A 17147-nucleotide genomic window follows, 5' to 3' on the forward strand; every position below is an offset into this window, starting at 1 on the left:
GGATTATGTGAGTCATTGACATTGTTTGTTTTTGTATTGCTCCATTTTCCTGGAGTATTCCCAACCCTTTTGTTTTTTCCTTTCCAGCTGTGAAGTTTTGCTTTTTCGTTATTGTAAAGGAAGAGATGTGTTGGGTTCTTCTTTATTATTGTAATGCACGTGCCATCATGACGTTGAGTTCCCTGTTGGAATGGTGGCATGTGGAATGGTCAGGGTTTGGCAGTTGGTTGTTGTTGCCTGCTCTGGCAAGTCTGTTACCTTCCTGCTTAATAAAAAAATTACTTACTTACGGAGCCTTCTGTCCTCCTTTCAGGTATGTAGTGTGAGACATGGGGCAGACAGGGAGACTAGGTCAAGTGCTGTTAGAAATAGTTTGTGTTCATACAGTTAACTTTAGTTACTATTCTAATACTGTGGATGGAGTATTGACTTTCCAGTGTTCCATCCGTTGTGTTTAGGGTATAACTCTGTTGACGGAAGCAGAAAAATACAACAGAGGTGGTGGATGCTTGGCGGACTTTGGTCCATCAACCTGCCTGCCTCCCTCTAAATCTGGCGGCTGGAGATCCAGGGCAGTGGACAGGTAAACAGATGCTTTTTGATGGTCCGTCTGCATATGCCAAACTCTAAACCAGGCCCTAGGAGTCTCCTTGAATCAAAAATAAGGAATGTTTTGTATGCAATGGCTGATCCACTGTACTATTATCATGTCTAAGAAGTTCGTTATGTAGGCACGTGCTTTGTGCGGAGTAGACAGGTGTCTCTTGCAACCCCTCTACTTAACTATTAGTTATTAAAAAAGATACAGCACGAATGGGGGGTCCCTATTAAACTCACGAAGAGTGTATCAATCTTCGGAGCAGGGAGTGGACCTGTGGACGGCATTGGCAATGGGCATCAAGTGTGGGAGTGAGGTGCCAGGCTACTGCGTAAGTGTTGGCGGGCCGGAAGTATATGGGGTTACGTTTATAGGTGAAGTGCACGCCATGGGAATTCGGAGCTGAAGTACTGTGCACGCCGTGCAAAGGTGAGCCGCAAGGCGTGAGTGCGAGGTTCAAATAGGGCGATCGTGCGCTCAGGGAGTGTGGTAGTACACAGCAGGGAATGCAGGTGTGTAGTGCACGGGGCACGGATGAAATCCAGAGAGCGAAAAACGAGGGAGCAGGGTGGGAGCGTGGATACAATGTGCAAATGGTTTAGCGGACGGATTGCGGGGAGAGGTGCACTTCTGCTAGACGCGCAGCTCAGGTGCAGCGAGTGCGTGCAGAGGTGAAGCACAGCCAGCAGCTGCGCTGTTTTCCCAGAGCACCTTTAGGCGGCTGCCCGTCCCTCTTACAGCATCACTCTCTGGCGCCGCCTCCTTCTCTCGCAGGCTGGGGCTGCCGCCGCCGGTGACTCTCTGTTTACAAGCAGCGCTCCGTTCCTGAGCCGTGCGGTGACGGGGCGGGTAGGCTGCGGTAGCCCTCTCACTGCGGCGCCTTCGGGCCCAGGGGCGGCCTCCATCATTGAGGGGAGCCCAAGAGCTGGGCGCCGGGGAGCTGTACAGGTATGTCTGCCAGTGCCACCCCCACACCCCCCCTGGTCAGAACCCATCCCTGGGACAGCTGAGCATTGCCTGCATTAGCCGGAGGGCACGCTGTGCCCAGGGTGCTATAACGCTTCTCTATTCATCCCTACCCCACTGAGGACTGGCTGCTTGTTGCCAGCGCCCCCGCCTCTCCCCAACCCCCGTCTTCCTGGGTTTTATACTGCCTAATAATTAATGTGCACGGGAGACAACCATTGCTTGTTGCTGTAGTCGTAGGGAGGAGAGAGGGTAAGAAGACTGAGTTAAGGTGTGTCTTTTCTAAAGTGCGAAGTTCTTGCACTCTTGGCTGGATCTATCCGACTTACGAGTCATTGGACGCATGCCAGCCTTTGGAAAAGCACATTGTGCGTTGTTGCTCCACTGCATGGGCCGCCTGGGCATGGGAGACGGGCAGCATTCCTTCATTGGGCCGTTTGTGGCATACAGGGACCTTTGTCATACATTGCTACAGCCTTCGTAGCATTGCGCCTTACTGACGCTGCAGTAACTGTGAGCACGTGTGATGTCTGTAGGAATGTGCATTCACAAACTACTTGGTCGAATAAAAAGGTTTTTTCATTGTGTACATTTAGCTATCACGGGTTGTCAGCAGCCTGCCCAGTCCTGTGTTTACTCTGTGCATTTTGGTTCGTATAGTTTTAGATCTCATCTCGCATTATATTTGGATGTTTACATTACGTCACTGTAAAGTAGCCGAGAAGGCCCCAGGTTACGGCCCACAAAAACTACTCCACAGACATAGTGCCAATATCGGCAACAGTTGTCACAAACACATAAGTACATGAATAAAACACACGACACTAATGTAGGTGGAGAAATATTGCTGCAGGATTTATTAGCATAAACCAATATGCAAACAAGGTGGGTTATCTTACGGGCGATCCCAGGGCAGGCCAGCCCCTATGCCGCCTGCCCGTCTGATAAGCCTAGAATCACCATGGCAACGCCAGCTGGTGTATACCAAATATTGGGAGGGTCCACCCCTCCCATCTGTGGACCACCCGTCCACTTGCTTCACACGCCCCCCCCCCCGTGATGGGTGGGCGGAGCATACATGGCAGCCCCCGGTTGCTCAGACCCACAACCGGCTAACGGGGCGCCGTCGTTCTTCCAGGGGACCCTCTAAAACATCCCTGGGTATCCTGGCTTAGCACCCCGCGGTGCTGCTGCATGATGTACCCCTTGGTATGTGCAGACCCTGGATCGCCCTGTAACTCCTCCTGCAACACAAAGAAAATTGTTAGAAAAAACCTGCCCCCCCCTTTGTCCCTCCGGACGCCGGGTAAGCGGAGGGGAGGGCAAGGCGAACGAGAGGACAAGAGGGCGAGGAGGGGGCGGAGACAGTATATGTACCCGTCTCCTCCCCCGCCCTCGCCGGAAACAGCCGCTAGTGGGGTCTCCCTAGGTCAAGCCCAGGGACTCGACCTCCCACCCCTGTGCCTACTTGTGGCACTAAGGCGGCCGCCCTCGAAGGGGCGGGCCACTGCGCAACCCCCCCCCCCCCGGGCAGCCTTACATTAGTTGCTTTCTATGAGTGATCCAGAACAGAGCACTCCTCTGTGCCGCGCCCAGCCATCAGGATGCCTGCTGTGTATACCTCACAGAGGTAGGGGCAGAGTAGCTCCCTACATCTCTCTCCACTTTAGGTGTGCCCCTGGTTTTATTCGTGCGAATCCCATTGGAGAATGCAGAAATAGTCCTTTAGTGCTGGACTAGGGGCTGAGTGTGGCCTAATGTTGTATCTCCAACTTCGGATTGTACTTGGATCTCTCTGTCCAACACTTATTTCGTCCACTGGCACCCTCTGATCTTCCCTTTCATTTTTGTACCCACTTGTTACTTAAGCAGTGGCAGCTGAACTCCCTTCTCTTGTTGTCGGGGACACTGCCCCCCGTGGGTTCATGGGCATTTCAGCAACGCCCAGTGTCTCTTCCTCCTCATTCTCGCTATCTTTTGCTGCTGGTATTCTCTTGAACCAGGAAACTCTTGCTGTCCCTTTTCTCCTCCCGGGGATGCCGAAATCATTGTTCCTCTTATTCTTTCCACCGTCCATGGGCCCTTTTGAAAGGGTTCTAGAACTTTCACCCTGGACATCGGTCTCCTATGAGCACTCCATTTCACACACCTAGCTTGGGGTCTCAGGCCATCTGGGTTTGGTTCGCCCGGTCGTTGGTTTCCTTCTGTCGCTGTTTGGTCCTCATGTTGTCAGGAGATGCCAGACGCTGGGTGGGAGCAGCCTGGATGCTGTCACATGTGTGCCTACTAAACATTACGTGGTGCTGTGGAGACTGTTATGTTAAGAGTGCTTGTATAGCGCATGGCTGCTCCAACAACGGGGCGTCCCAGTGCTTGCTGACGGGTAGCCATAGAGGGCGACAGCTGGCCAGATGGAAAGACAGCCAAGAAATGTCTGTTTCACTGTGTCACTGTGGTGATACATGCTCAGTAAATGGTGTAAAAAACATTTTAGGTTTCCTTGACACACTCCAATGTGGAGGGCTTTGTAAAGACTTAACATAAACCATTCCACATTTCCATTGGCTTGTGACCACGGTGTCATCACCCTTGTTACTTGGCCAAAAGGGAAACTTCCAAATCCATGTTGATCTTGGACCTTAGGATATGGCACAGTTCTTCTTATATGATGGGGGCTGGGAATCCTGCTCCCTCGGTCAACTGGCAGGCTTGGCATACTGTAACAATCATGTCTACTCCTTCACCCATCCCTAGGAGTCATAATGTTTCCCTTAGCTGGGACTTTGTCTTTCACAATCCATGGTGTACATGGTGGGCTTTTTCTGTGAGCCACTTCAGTGCAGCTGCAACACCACAATGTGCCATCCTTTAAGGAGAAGACCTTCTTCTGTGGTGCTGAGCTCATCTCTCATCCTGCATAGTTTGGTGAGCCCCTCATCCTTTCCGTTTGTCCTTACTTCTTAGAGTCTCTTAAGATGTCTTTCCATAGATGATGTTGCAGGGCTTCCACAGTCTTTTGTATGCACTTGTCTTCTTGCTAGGCTTTTCTGTTCCCTTCCAGGCCCGTTGCTTTTTGGCAAGCTCTTTGCATGTCTAGATGTACAAAGTCTTCAGTGCCATCAGCCAGCATAGACACTTCCCACCCCCATGGTTGTGGGTGCTTTGATAGCTAGTCAGCAGGACTGCTGACACCCTTTTGTAGACTACCATGAAATTGTACTTCTGGAGTTGTTCTGCCTATATCTCTAGCTTCTGTGGGGGTGTTGGGATGCACCTGCAAATAAAGAAACTAGTAGTTTATGATCTGTTACTACTCTGGATTCTCAGCTTTAGAGGTAGAGGTGAAACTGGCGACAACCCCACTTAATGGCCAGGGTTTATCGTTCAATCTGGACATACTGGGCTTCAGTGTCTATTAGGGCAGTGCTCGCATACCGCTATTGGTGCCCATGACCCCTGCTCCTGAAATATGATGGTGCCTAGACCCACTGGACTAGTGCCTACAATTTCTCTCTTAGGATTAAAGTACCCCATTATGGTGTTATGGAGGAGTGCATTTTTTGTCTCTTTGAATGCTTCCTCTGCTTCAGCATCCCATTCCCACCGAGCATTTGCTTTGGTCAACGCTCTCAAGGGTTTAGAGATGGTGGCCAAGTTAGGCACAAAGTAGCCACATTATGTAGCCATGCCTAGGAAGACCCTAACTTCTTTTGCTTTCTGGGGGGACGGGAGGCATGTTCCTTATGGCTTACCCAAAGAAGTCAATTGGATTTTCAAAGAATGATCACTTATCCTTCTATAGGGTAGGTCCTCCTTTTAATCTTCCCCACAGGTCTTGGTGGTGATCAGGTAAAATGATTGAATATATCAGGATGTTTTCGCTAATTTTCAACACACCCTTCAGTCCTTAAAGTGTCTTCTGTATAGTTTTCTGGAACACTTTGGCTGCCTCCAATATTCCAAGGTTGAGGTGTTTACACCTTCTCAGACGTAGGTGGATGGAAACATTTGTAATGTACTTACTGGCAGGGTCAAGCATTAGCTGGTGGTGTCCTGCATTCAGGTCCAACTTGGAGCACCATTGCACCCATTTGAGGTCCACAATGATGTTGTCCTTGGTGGGCATAAAAGGTCTTTCACTTCGTATGACCTTGTTAGTCTGCCTCATACAGATACACAGTCGGATGGCCTGCAACTGTTTTAGCTTGGTGGTGATGACCTGAGGAGACACCCATGGGGTAGACCCTGACACCTATGGGGTAGGCCCTGACACCTATGGGGTAGGCCCTCACACCTTTTCAATCATATCTGTTTTTCCCAGTTCCTTTAGTTCTTTCTTTACCAGCTGACGAAGAAGAAAAGGCCCCCTTCTTAGCCTGTAGGCTGTTAGTCTGATATCTTTGTCAAGGTCAAAGCTTGATAGGTGGGCCTTTTTCAACACCCAAGCTCTTGGAATAATAGCGCAAAGTCCTTGAGGATGTTGTCCACTTGGCATAACTCCAGTCTATAGGTGAAGAACACTAAGCCCAGGTCCTTGATCATATAGAATCCTAGGTGTGTACCACCTTCTTCTTCTGTGGTGACTTGGAAGCAGGCTTGCGTTTCAACACCCCCATTTCGAATGGCTACAGCAGTGCCTACGACAGTGGTAAAGGCTCCTGCCACAAGCTTATAGATCCAAGTGCTGTTGCGGTTAACTTGGACTTCGGTTGAAGGGCTTGGTACTGGTCATTGTTCATGTACGCCTTGAGAAGTTGCTGCACACGCTGTCGGACTCGCTGAAGAAAAATAGACCGTTCAAATCTAGAGGAAGATACGCACCTTTGAATAACGTCAAGGTCTCAACCTTCTCATTCCTCCATTCTTCATAAAATTTCAAATATGGGGATGATCACCTTACTGCATATCTGAGTATTCACCATTATTCAAAATACACTTTCTGAAGACCTCCTGTCTGGCCATCGTTCTCTATTCCGTTAGAAAATTAATGGTCGTTGTGCAGGAACCAATCAACTAGAGCTATATAGATAGAATGGACGTCTGCCTCTCTCTCTTTTTTTCAAAAAACTAAAACGCACATTTGCGTATCACGTGTAATATAAATAAAGTCCGCTGACTTCTGGTTTTCAAGTGCCCACGACTAAACTGCTATACAGTATTCCTACTCTGTATTAAATTGATGACACTATATCCTTATTGGGCGAGGTCCTGATGAAGGTGGTCCCTGTCTGTCCAAAATCCACCGAAACGCGCGTCGACCACATGCGCCCGGATTTGTTTAGATTGTTTCCATCTATAAACCTAATACCGGAGATGTTGCCACATTTCGATGTTCCCTGTATCCCTTAAGTATATGTGTTATGTATGAGTGTGTATAAGTAAGAGTGGTTAGTATGTTTGTGAATTGATTGTGTCATGCTGAGGAGGTTATAGTTGTATTGCCTTTTATATATAAATTGTTTAAAAATAATATAACTTTCCCCAAAAAGATTTTTTTCTATGATTGTTAAAGTAAAATGATTAACATGGATTTTGAAGAAAATTATGAAGACGAATGCTCAATGATCATGCTAAAAGTATAATTTATGATCAACTTACAAAATAAAAGGAAGATCTTTTTATTAAAATAAAGACTATGTACTTGTGTATTTAATCATATACATGAATCAACAGATGTGTTCAACCCATGCTTAGATTAACTCTTTTAAAAAAAAGAAATATAGGTCCACGAGGAGTTTTTGTTCTCACTGGTCATTGTTCATAACACTGATTGATACACCAGTGTCGATTAATGCCGGTTACTGCATGTCTACAATGGCTATCATACAGATTGACGTTGCCTCCTGCTTAGTGTAAGATATTAGAAAGATTTCCTCTTCGTCTTCCTCATATGTGCACAGTCTGTCAGGCATTGTGGCCCTAGTTGTGACTGGTTGCTCTTCATCCAGATTAATTCGTCATAGAGCTGGGGTGATGCATTGCCACCCTGGGAGTTTCAGCTCCTTTTGTCCTCCTTGCCGTATTCAGGTAAGCTGATTAGCCTTGCAACACTTCAAGCATACTGTGCCTTGGGCAAGGAATTTATCGAGAGTGCGGACATCTAGCCCGCAGATCCAGCATCAGGTCATTGTAATGTTTTGCATTCTAGCCATCTGATGTACTAGGGCTTTTATAGCATTGACTGGTTCTATTTGTTAAACTTGCCTCCCTAGTTTTACTTGGGTCTGTGGTTCCCTGTGCTAAGGTGACCGCCATTTCTTCGGCTCTGATGTTCAGCAGTTCAGGAGATCTTGCCAGTACTAGCATATCCTCTAGTCTTGTTCCTGGTTGATGCAATATTAAGTCTCTCAGGACTAAACACCTGTACTCTCATCTCCTTTGATTGGTCAATATTGGTGCAAGTGCTGGCTAATCCCCTTAACTCGCATAGAACCATTCAATCATCTTGTCTTCCTTCTGTTGAGTCTCCTAGTACGGATTAAGCTCTGGGTCTAAGTCGGCATTCAACTGTTGCAGCATCATGGTCTTGGTCAGCTCCTGTCGCAGGGAGCTTTCCAATAGTTTGTATACCTATTCTACAGTGCAGTGCAGCAGCAGCGAGATCTTCACTTTGCCATCCGTCCGTCTCTCTAGTGGCTTGCAAATAATTGCTCAGTCTACCAGCCCATGTTTTCCAATGATGGCAACAGTTGCCGGATCAACTAACTCCCTAAAGTGGCAGTGCACTCATGGACGCATGTGTGGTCACCCCCCACCCCCTGCTTTTGGGCCATCTGGGATGGTTTCTGTTATTGGGTTGCTAATGACGGTGTCTTAGGCCATGCTTGACGGTCCTGAGCATTGTGATTGAGTCTGTTCAGTTATCCATATTTGTTCGTTCGTACCTGCTGAAATATTAATACCCACTGGAGTTATGGAGCCGCTTTTTCCTGTCACTTGGTTTCCTTCTTTGCATGTGTTGCAAGCTCCATTTATAGGTTTGTTTTGCCCTGTATGACTACGGAGCCATTCCCGACTCCAAGAACCTGTGCCTCTGGGATTGCGTTTACTATCAATAGGTGTTTGACTATTCCCCGTATGTCGGTGCCTTCTTTGAGCCCACCAAATCAAGAGTAGATTGAGAGAAGGCAGAAATAGTCAACAATGTTCTTATGTATTGGAGCAATTGTGAAGGCAGTAACATATTAAACTATCAATAGAAAGTACGAAAAATACCCAAAAAAGACAAACTTTTTTCAACCATTTAATTGTTTCGATATTTTTGAAAGAAAAAGTTCACAGTAACAGCCAACACGTCCATATCCCCCCCCCCCCCCCCTCCTGTTTGGCTTGGAGGCCTGGAGCTTCTTCAGGGGTGTGCAATCATTCCAAATACATAATATTAGATATAAGTGGGAAACAGAGAGTGAGAAATATAAAAAAGAAGCGAGAAAAAAATTAAAATCACCTTTACCTATTCATCATATACACGTTGATCCAATGTTTCCAAGTGGGCACGGCAATTCTGTGTCAGGCGGGTGAAGGTGAGACATGCTCAGTAAGGTTTGAGCTAACGTGATCAAAATCAAATACCTCTGTTACTTGGAGAATACTTGTGATGTGGTGGTCGTGAAATTCCACCAGTGGAAAGCCCAGAACGACCTAGAGATAATGCAGAAGGCATCTGTAATGTGCGACTGAGGCACACATAACAAAAAGGTACATGCAGTCTTGACTAATATAGAGAAAGGATCGCTCTATTAGGGGAGGCAGAACAGCCATGTAAGACTTGTATGAGGGATTTGGGAGAAGGAACAGATAAACACTCTTTCCCTTAGCTCAGTATGGAGTTGAGTAATATGGTTAGTATTATAAGGTGCACTTATTCCTAATAGTTAGTTTGAAAATCAATGATGAATTGTTGTTTATGTCAGATAGGATCGAGAATAAGTCCAGTCCGTGTGTCTTGGAAAAGTAATACAAATTGAAAGAAAGAACCAAGTTCAGAAGAAGGAAAGGATATCTAAGACAGAAATGTGTTGAGTTGTGTACTTCTTACCTAGGGCTCGAGAAATTACATGGCAGGTATGAAGTTCGTTGCCTTCGGGGCAAAAACAAGAGCTGTTCCTTGTCTGAAGGGTGTAATTACAGAGCACGTATAGTTCTTGGCAAGGTACCACACAATGCTATAAAAAAAAATATACGGAGTCACAAAATAATATAGTGCAAAAATGACTCGACTTCACCTAGCGGCGCTGTGAATTAGAAGAAGTACCTGTTAATCCTGCTACTATCTTCTCAATTGCTTTAATATATAAGAACGTTGTTGACTATTTCTGCATTCTCTCGTATTCTAGGTAAGTTTTATGCCTTTGTCTTCCAATTATTTTCCTGCTTATCCTGCCTCTTAGTTAATATCTCTTTTTTTTGTTTCTTTTATTTTGCCTGTCTTTTTGAATTCTACTCATCTAGTTTGGGTGAAATCTCGTGTTTCTTTTCCTTCAGTTCCCGTCTTCTCCTGTGCTTTAATGTGGTGCACACAGTGTGACGTCTGCTGTCCACTGCTTGTCAAATGTTTTTTTCCTTTCTTGTGCTCATGACCTTTGGAGTGCACCAGGTCATCGACTCTTGCTGGCACTGGTCCTCGCAGCTTCTGCTGTTGCCAGATTTCTTCTCTCTAACACAGCGGAGATTGGAGGGAATGCAGTGCACTCTGGTTTAAGGCGAGACAGGCCATGTCTTCGGAAGTGATGGGTTGCACCAGTGGAGTGAACGTGCAGCCACTTGCACTGTCCATTTGGCTGGTTGTCTAGCTGGCTTGGCGCATTGTGCATGGCGGCAGGTTATCACCTCATTTTAATGACTGCGACGATCATCACCGTCTGAGTGTCTCCAGGAGGAGACCAGGTTACAACGCCTCAAACAGTACTCCACATACATTAGTTGCTTTGTGGGAGTGACCTCAAGCATCCACACTCCCTTTATGTATGTCCTCAGTGGTGCATCCCTAGGTCGTAGGTGCCGGATGGCCCGCTACGTCATCACCAGAATGCAGACGGAAGTAAAACTGGGCCAACCTCATGTTTATAATGGATTTCTCTCAAAAGCAAGTACTGATTTGTTGTTTACATTATAACTGTCCCACTTCTGAAAACAAATTTAAGTTTTCACCCCAAAAAAATCCTCTTTTCTGAGCCCCTTTGCTTTATTTTGTGTTTTACAGCTTTATATAAGGAATTGGAAAATGAGATTTGCAGTTTTGTTTCACTGCTGCCCCTTCCAGTCTCCAAAGACAAGCCTATTTAAGTTTATCCTGGGAGTACAGCTGTAGCCAGACCTTTTGTGATCGAGAGAGAGAGAGAGAGAGATTTCAAAAGCACTACTGACAGAATGACATGACTCCGCCCATACGTAGAGGTGGCCGACCCAGTGAAAGCTCAGGCCAGATGCCTGGCTCTGCTGGTGATAATTTTTTTTTTTTTGTAAAGCTTTTTATTAGAGTTTTAGCTAAAACAAAGCCAGGTCTGGTACAAAACATACACCAGTCGTCGTCATCACTGTACGATTCCATTCTGAGCATTGTACATCAGAAATGGAGAGAGCCAAAGCCCGTTAACCTTATTACCGTAAAAGCCAAGGGGGCACGGGGCCAGTAAAATCCCCCCTTTAGGTCTCAGTGTGGTATTGCCTCGAAGGAGTGCAACTCATTGTCTATGGTTCAAGGCCTAGATGGGCAAGGTTCTATATAAACCCCTCCGTGTTCTTTCCAGTCCTTCCAAATTTTGAAATACTTTCAGGGGCACCACTTAGCCTGATATACCTGCCACTCTAGGCCCATACAGAAATCCATGCACTTTGCTCCACCCCTCGCAGGATGGGGCCCCCTATATTCTTCCAATTCTTAGCAATGTCTTGCTGGGCCGCTAGCTGTCCCAACCAAAGCAGTGCCCTCTGACATTTGTTAGCCTTCACCTCATCTGCAATATGCAGTAGGACTCGTTTTGACTCTCTGGTTACCCTCCAGCAAGCAGAGTCCCCAGCTCTCCTTTCCAGAAATGTGATGGGACTGGACTGCTCCAGAAAGAGTGTAGTAAGTCCCCATTAGCAGCACTGCAGCGCAGACAACTCCCCTAGCCTACCAGCCCAATTTTGAGTGGTCATGTCCTTGTAAGGTACATGCGGTGCAGTGTTTTGAGTTGGATAAGACGGAAGTTAGTGGCCATCACTGCTTCTCTCTGGGCCGCCACTGCTTCCCTCCAGTTATTGTCTTCAAGTTGGCACAGGTTCCAGGACGATGCCTCTCTCACTGTCCCCATAGGACCTGGTTGTTGGCATAACAGTGTTTGATATGGTACCGACAGCTTGTGTGTTGAATGTCAGTGAGCAGAATTTTAACCTCCAGGAGTGAATAAGTTGGGATTTCAGCGTCTATGGGCTAAAAGGGGAATGAGGGCGTGTCAAAGCTGTAGATAGCGGAAAAAAACTGGGAGCGATGCATTTGGTATTCTACCTGTAGCTCTGAGAGAGCCTTTAGGGATCCATTTGTGAGAACGTCTCCCAACATCTTGATGCCAAGGGCATCTCACCTGCCAAAACTGTATAGTAATGACACATGGAGAAGACTAGTCCTCCTCCATAACTGGGCCTCCAATGTCAGCCCATCCCGTGGCTTTTGTAGCCTCTTTCCATAAAGTCAGTACCACCCTTGTGGAGGTGAGCATAGTGTGTGGCAAAGCACCACCATATAGAAAGTGTGGGAGGCTGTTGCAACCCAGAGCTCAACCCTCTACTCCGTATGCCGGATCTTCAATCCCCTCGAACCACCAGTCATTAAGTATCAGTAGGTGTGCTCCTCTGTAGTATTTCAGCAGGTCCGGATTGGTGATGCCGCCTTTAAAAGTGGGCCTATAGCATTTTGCGAGGGCACTGCAGGAGCATCCCTCCATTCCACAGGAGCTCAGGTGGTAATACAGCATTGGCCCTAGCAAAGAAGGTTTTCTTCAGTGGAAAGGGGAAGTTCTAGAGTTGATTATTAAAGTCTCGAATGTGAAACCATCTTGAAAATAGCCGAGCGGCCAAGTAGTCACGATTTGAGAATTTGACGTCTCCTGCCAGTCTCTGTAGCTGAGAATTCAGGTTGCACTCATACACCAAGGCCTTGTCCTCCGTGATATTGCACCCCAAGGTATTTGAACCCTTACAGCAGCACTTGCATTTCCGGGACCCAATACATGACTGTCGGGCAGTTAGCAATGGGGTAGATGGACGATTTTGCTTTATTCATCCAGAGGCCTGAGTAGATCCCAAATATGGACAGGATTTGCAGGGCTCGCGGTCATGAGCTGGGAGGGTCATCCAGGAAGAGGAGGACATTGTCTGCGTAGAGTGAGATACTATTGCTTGCTGTCGGAGACCATTGGAGGCAATTGAAAAGAGCGTCAACTTTCACCCATGCTGTCAAGGTCTCTATCGCTAGGGCGAAGAGCAGGGACAAGAGCTGGCACCCCTGAAGAGTGCCCCTCCTTATGGGGAACCAGGGAGTGATTGTATTGCCAATCTTTACTCTGGTCTAGAGCAGCATAATGTACCCTATGAATTTGGGTCCAAACCATAGGTGTGTTAACAGTGTGAAGAGGTATTCCCAGTCCACCGTGTCATACACCTTCTGAAAGTCAACCATGAGTAAAGCCTGATGGCCTGCTAGGTTTGAGTCCAACTCAGTGGCATTGTTGACGCTTCTAATGCTGTGTCTATTAGCCCTTTAGGGCATAAACTACAACTGGTCTGGATGAACATGTTTTCCCATCACCTCGACAGTCTATTTACCAGTCCTTAGCTCAGATCTTGACTTGACTTCTATGTTTAGTAGTGAGATTGGTCGATATTCCTCACAGCGTATGCCACTGTGGCGTGGTTGTGGGATCAGCACTATGTCTGCTGCCCGAAGGTCTCTAGGCAAGTATGTGGCAAAGGCATGTGCTATATCGACGCTACCTGTGACATGTGTACCTCGGTTGTTTTCAATATTGGATATGTGGCTTCCATTGGCATGTGGTATGCACAGTCAATGAAGGGTCTTGCTAGCAAGCTAGCTAGCTCTGATATATCTGGCTTTGTGTAACAAACCATGCCACCGAACCTCCTGCATATGTTCCTGTCTCAGAAGCATCTGGGTATGTACAGAGCACCTCAGATTCAAGTCCTCTACCTTAGCAAGATATTGCAGTTCCAGCTTGTCTATGCAGGAGTCTAAGTCTCAGATCTTTTGTCGGAACCTTACCCTCTGGCTCATATTAGAACTAATGATCTCTCCTCTCAAGGTGGCCTTCAAGGCCTCTCAGAGGATGCCCAAGGAGTCCGCTGACCCACAGTTTTCTTTTAAGTTTCTTTCCACCATTTGTTGGCAGGCCTCACAAAAGTCCCCATCTTGCGTGCACCAATGACTTAGGCGCCATCCTGCCGTGGGCTGCGAAGGACCCTCAGCGAGGTCTATCTGTATGGGCAAGTGACCTGATAGGCCTCATGCTAAGATTCATGCATTGAGTACCCTCTGACTCTCAGTTTTAAGAAATAAGAAATAATCGAGACTGGAGAAAGTCTTATGTCAATCAATCAATCAATCAATCAATCAGGGAATTGTAAGCGTGCTTCTCACCCGTGAGGGTCTCAAGGCAGTGAGCGGGGGGGTCCGCAGATCTGTTTAGCTGAAGAGCCAGGTCTTGAGGGACTTCCTGAAGGTGTTCAGGGAGGGGGCGCATCTGATGTCTGCTGGTAGCTCGTTTCAGGTCTTGGCTGCAATGTGAGAGAAGGATCTTCCGCCTGCTCTAGCTCTGTGTATGCGTGGGGTTTCGGCCAGTGCGAGCTTGGAAGATCTGAGGTTTCTTTTGGGCACGTGGAAGTTGATTCTGTCATTGAAGTATGTGGGTCCGTTGTTGTGTAGGCATTTGTAGGCGTGAGTGAGGATTTTGAAAGTGACTCTTTTCTCCATGGCAAGCCAGTGGAGACTTCGTAGGTGTTGACTGATGTGTTCGTGTCGGGGGATGCCGAGGAGGAGTCTGGTTGCGGTGTTTTGTATTGTCTGAAGATTGCGGAGTCGAGACTTGTTGATGCCGGCGTAGAGTGTGTTTCCATAGTCCAGTCTGCTGGTAATGAGTGCGTGGGTGACTGTCTTCCTTGACTCAGGGGGGATACACTTGAAGGTCTTGTTGAGGATGCGGAGGGTGTTGAAGCAGCTGGAGGTGACGGCGTTGACCTGTTGGTTCATGGTGAGTGATGAGTCGAGTACGATGCCGAGGTTCTTGGCATGGTCTGAGGGGGAAGGTGGGCTTCCGAGGGCGGTCGGCCACCAGGTGCTGTCCCATGCAGAAGGGGTGGTACAGAGGATGAGAACTTCTATCTTCTCGGCATTGAGCTTCAGGCAGCTGTTGGTCATCCAGACTGTGACATCTTGCATTCCTTTCTGGAAGTTGAGTTTGGCAGTGGTGGGGTCTTTGGTGAGGGAGAGGATGAGCTGGGTGTCGTCGGCGTAGGATACGATGTTGAGGCTGTGTTGTCGGATGATGGCTGCGAGGGGGGCCATGTAGATGTTGAAGAGGGTGGGGCTCAGGGATGAACCTTGTGGGACTCCGCAGGTGATTTTTGTGACGTCGGAGAGGAAGGGTGGAAGTCTGATCCTTTGGCTTCTTCCGGTGAGGAATGATCGGATCCAGTCCAGGGCTGTTCCTTGTATGCATGCGTCGTGTAGTATGGCGACTAGTGTGCGATGGGAGACAGTGTCGAATGCCGCTGATAGGTCGAGTAGGATGAGGGCTGCGGAGTGGCCTTGGTCCAGGAGGGTGCGGATGTCATCTGTGGCGGCGAGTCTCTGTGCTGTGGTTGCTTCGGAATCCGGATTGGAACGGGTCGAGGACGGCGTTCTCTTTAATGAATCGTGTCAGTTTCCTGTTGGCTGTTTTTTTCTGCAACTTTGGCTGCGAAGGGGAGGAGCGAGATGGGCCGATAGTTCTTGAGGTCAGTGGGGTCAGCTGTGGGCTTCTTTAGCAGAGGTCTGACTTCTGCGCGCTTCCAGTCATCTAAGAAGGTGCCTGTTTTGAAGGTGGTGTTGATGGTGTGTTGTAGTTTGGGCGCGATGGCGGCCGTGGCTCTGTGTTACATGTGAGAGGGCCCCCCCCCCCGAGATGATGCTTTTCATGGTCGAGGCGGTGTCTTCGGATGTGATCGGTGTCCAGTTCAAGACGGTGGGCTGGCTGGTGTTTCTGTGGCGCCTGGTGGATGGTCGATGAAGTTGTCGTAGAGGTTTTTGATCTTGAGGTGGAAATAGGTTCCAAGCTTGTCGCAGAGGTCTTGGGACGGGGTGATGTCTGTAGCTTCGCTGCGTGTGTTGATGAATTCTTGAATGACACTGAAAAGTTCCTTGGAGTTGGTGGAGTTGGCCAGGATTTTGTTGTGGATAAAATTCCTCTTGGTGGCTCTGATCCGGTTGTGGTAGTCCGTCATGGCGTCCTTGTAGGTGGTGTGGATTTCGGTTGTCTTGGTGTTTCTCCAGTTCTTCTCAAGGCGTCTGCAGGTGCGTCTGGTTTCTTGGAGAGTGGTGGTGAACCAGGCAGTTTTCCTGGGGCGTTGTCTGTCGGGGTTGCATAGCGGGGTGAGCTTGTCTGCGCAGTCAGAGATCCAGGTGGGGAGTTCTATGGCTGCGTCGGGTGCCCAGGTGTGGTTGCCTCGGGTGAGGGTGGAGTTAAGTTGCTCGTCGGTAACCTTGCTCCAGTTCCTTCGTGGTGGGCGTGGGGCTGGTTTGGGTGCCTTGGGTTTGTTGATGGCGAAGTGTACGCAGTGGCGGTCGGTCCATGGCGGCTGCGTTGTGTGGCTGAATTGGATGCTGTTTGCTGCCACAAAGATGGGGTCGAGGGTGTGTCCTGCTCTGTGGGTCGGTGTGTTGACGAGTTGTTTAAGTCCGATGCTGGCGAGGTTGTCACGAAGGATAGTGGAGTTGGGGTCGCTGGGGTTGTCGAGGTGGAAGTTCAGGTCTCCAATGAGTATGTAGTTTATTGAGGCGATGGCGTGGGGTGCGATGAAGTCGGTGGTGGTGAAGGGTGTTCGGGGGCTGGGGGGTCTGTAGACGAGGGTTCCTCAGAGTGTGGCTTTGGGGGTGGTCTGGATCTGGAAGTGCAGGTTTTCGGCAGAGGGAAAGGTTTCGCTGGAGGTGGTGAGGAGGAGGGTGCTCTTGTGGGCAATGGCAAGGCCCCCTCCTTGGTGGCTGAGGCTGTCTTTCCTCTGTATCTTGTATCCGTCTAGGATGGCAGTGCTGATGTCGGGGCGGAGGATGCGTTGGTCCAGTGCTGGCGTCGGCAGTGTTGGAAGCCGGGGTAGCGGTGAGGGTCTAGCAGCAGTGGAGGCAGGAGAACTGGCCGTGGGTTGTGTTCGGCGAGGCCTGTTGGCGTTCTCTAAGTCTTCCAGGGTTGAGTGCGAGCAGGGTGGTGGTGTCGTAGCGATGGGAAGTGGGAGGTTCAGGGTCCCTGACAGCGGTCAGGTCGCAGACGGGCGCAGACGGGCTTGCCTTTGGCTAGCTCTCGGTGCGCTGGCGGTGCGCCCACTGTGCAACCATGCA

General features: G+C 48.6%; 1 protein-coding gene across 2 annotated transcripts in view; it reads left to right on the forward strand.

Annotated features, from left to right (window-relative positions):
- Positions 1-1291: 1291 nt before the first annotated feature.
- The window catches only part of LRRC8D (leucine rich repeat containing 8 VRAC subunit D), a 241895-nt gene continuing 226039 nt past the window's right edge, over positions 1292-17147 (forward strand). For both annotated transcript variants that reach the window (XM_085602149.1, XM_085602148.1), the window contains exon 1: positions 1292-1546. The gene's annotated coding sequence lies outside the window, so the exon portion shown is untranslated. The remainder of the gene's footprint in view (positions 1547-17147) is intronic.

The sequence above is a fragment of the Triturus cristatus genome, chromosome 4_2 (genome assembly GCF_964204655.1).
Source record: "Triturus cristatus chromosome 4_2, aTriCri1.1, whole genome shotgun sequence".
NCBI classification, from domain to species: Eukaryota; Metazoa; Chordata; class Amphibia; order Caudata; family Salamandridae; genus Triturus; species Triturus cristatus.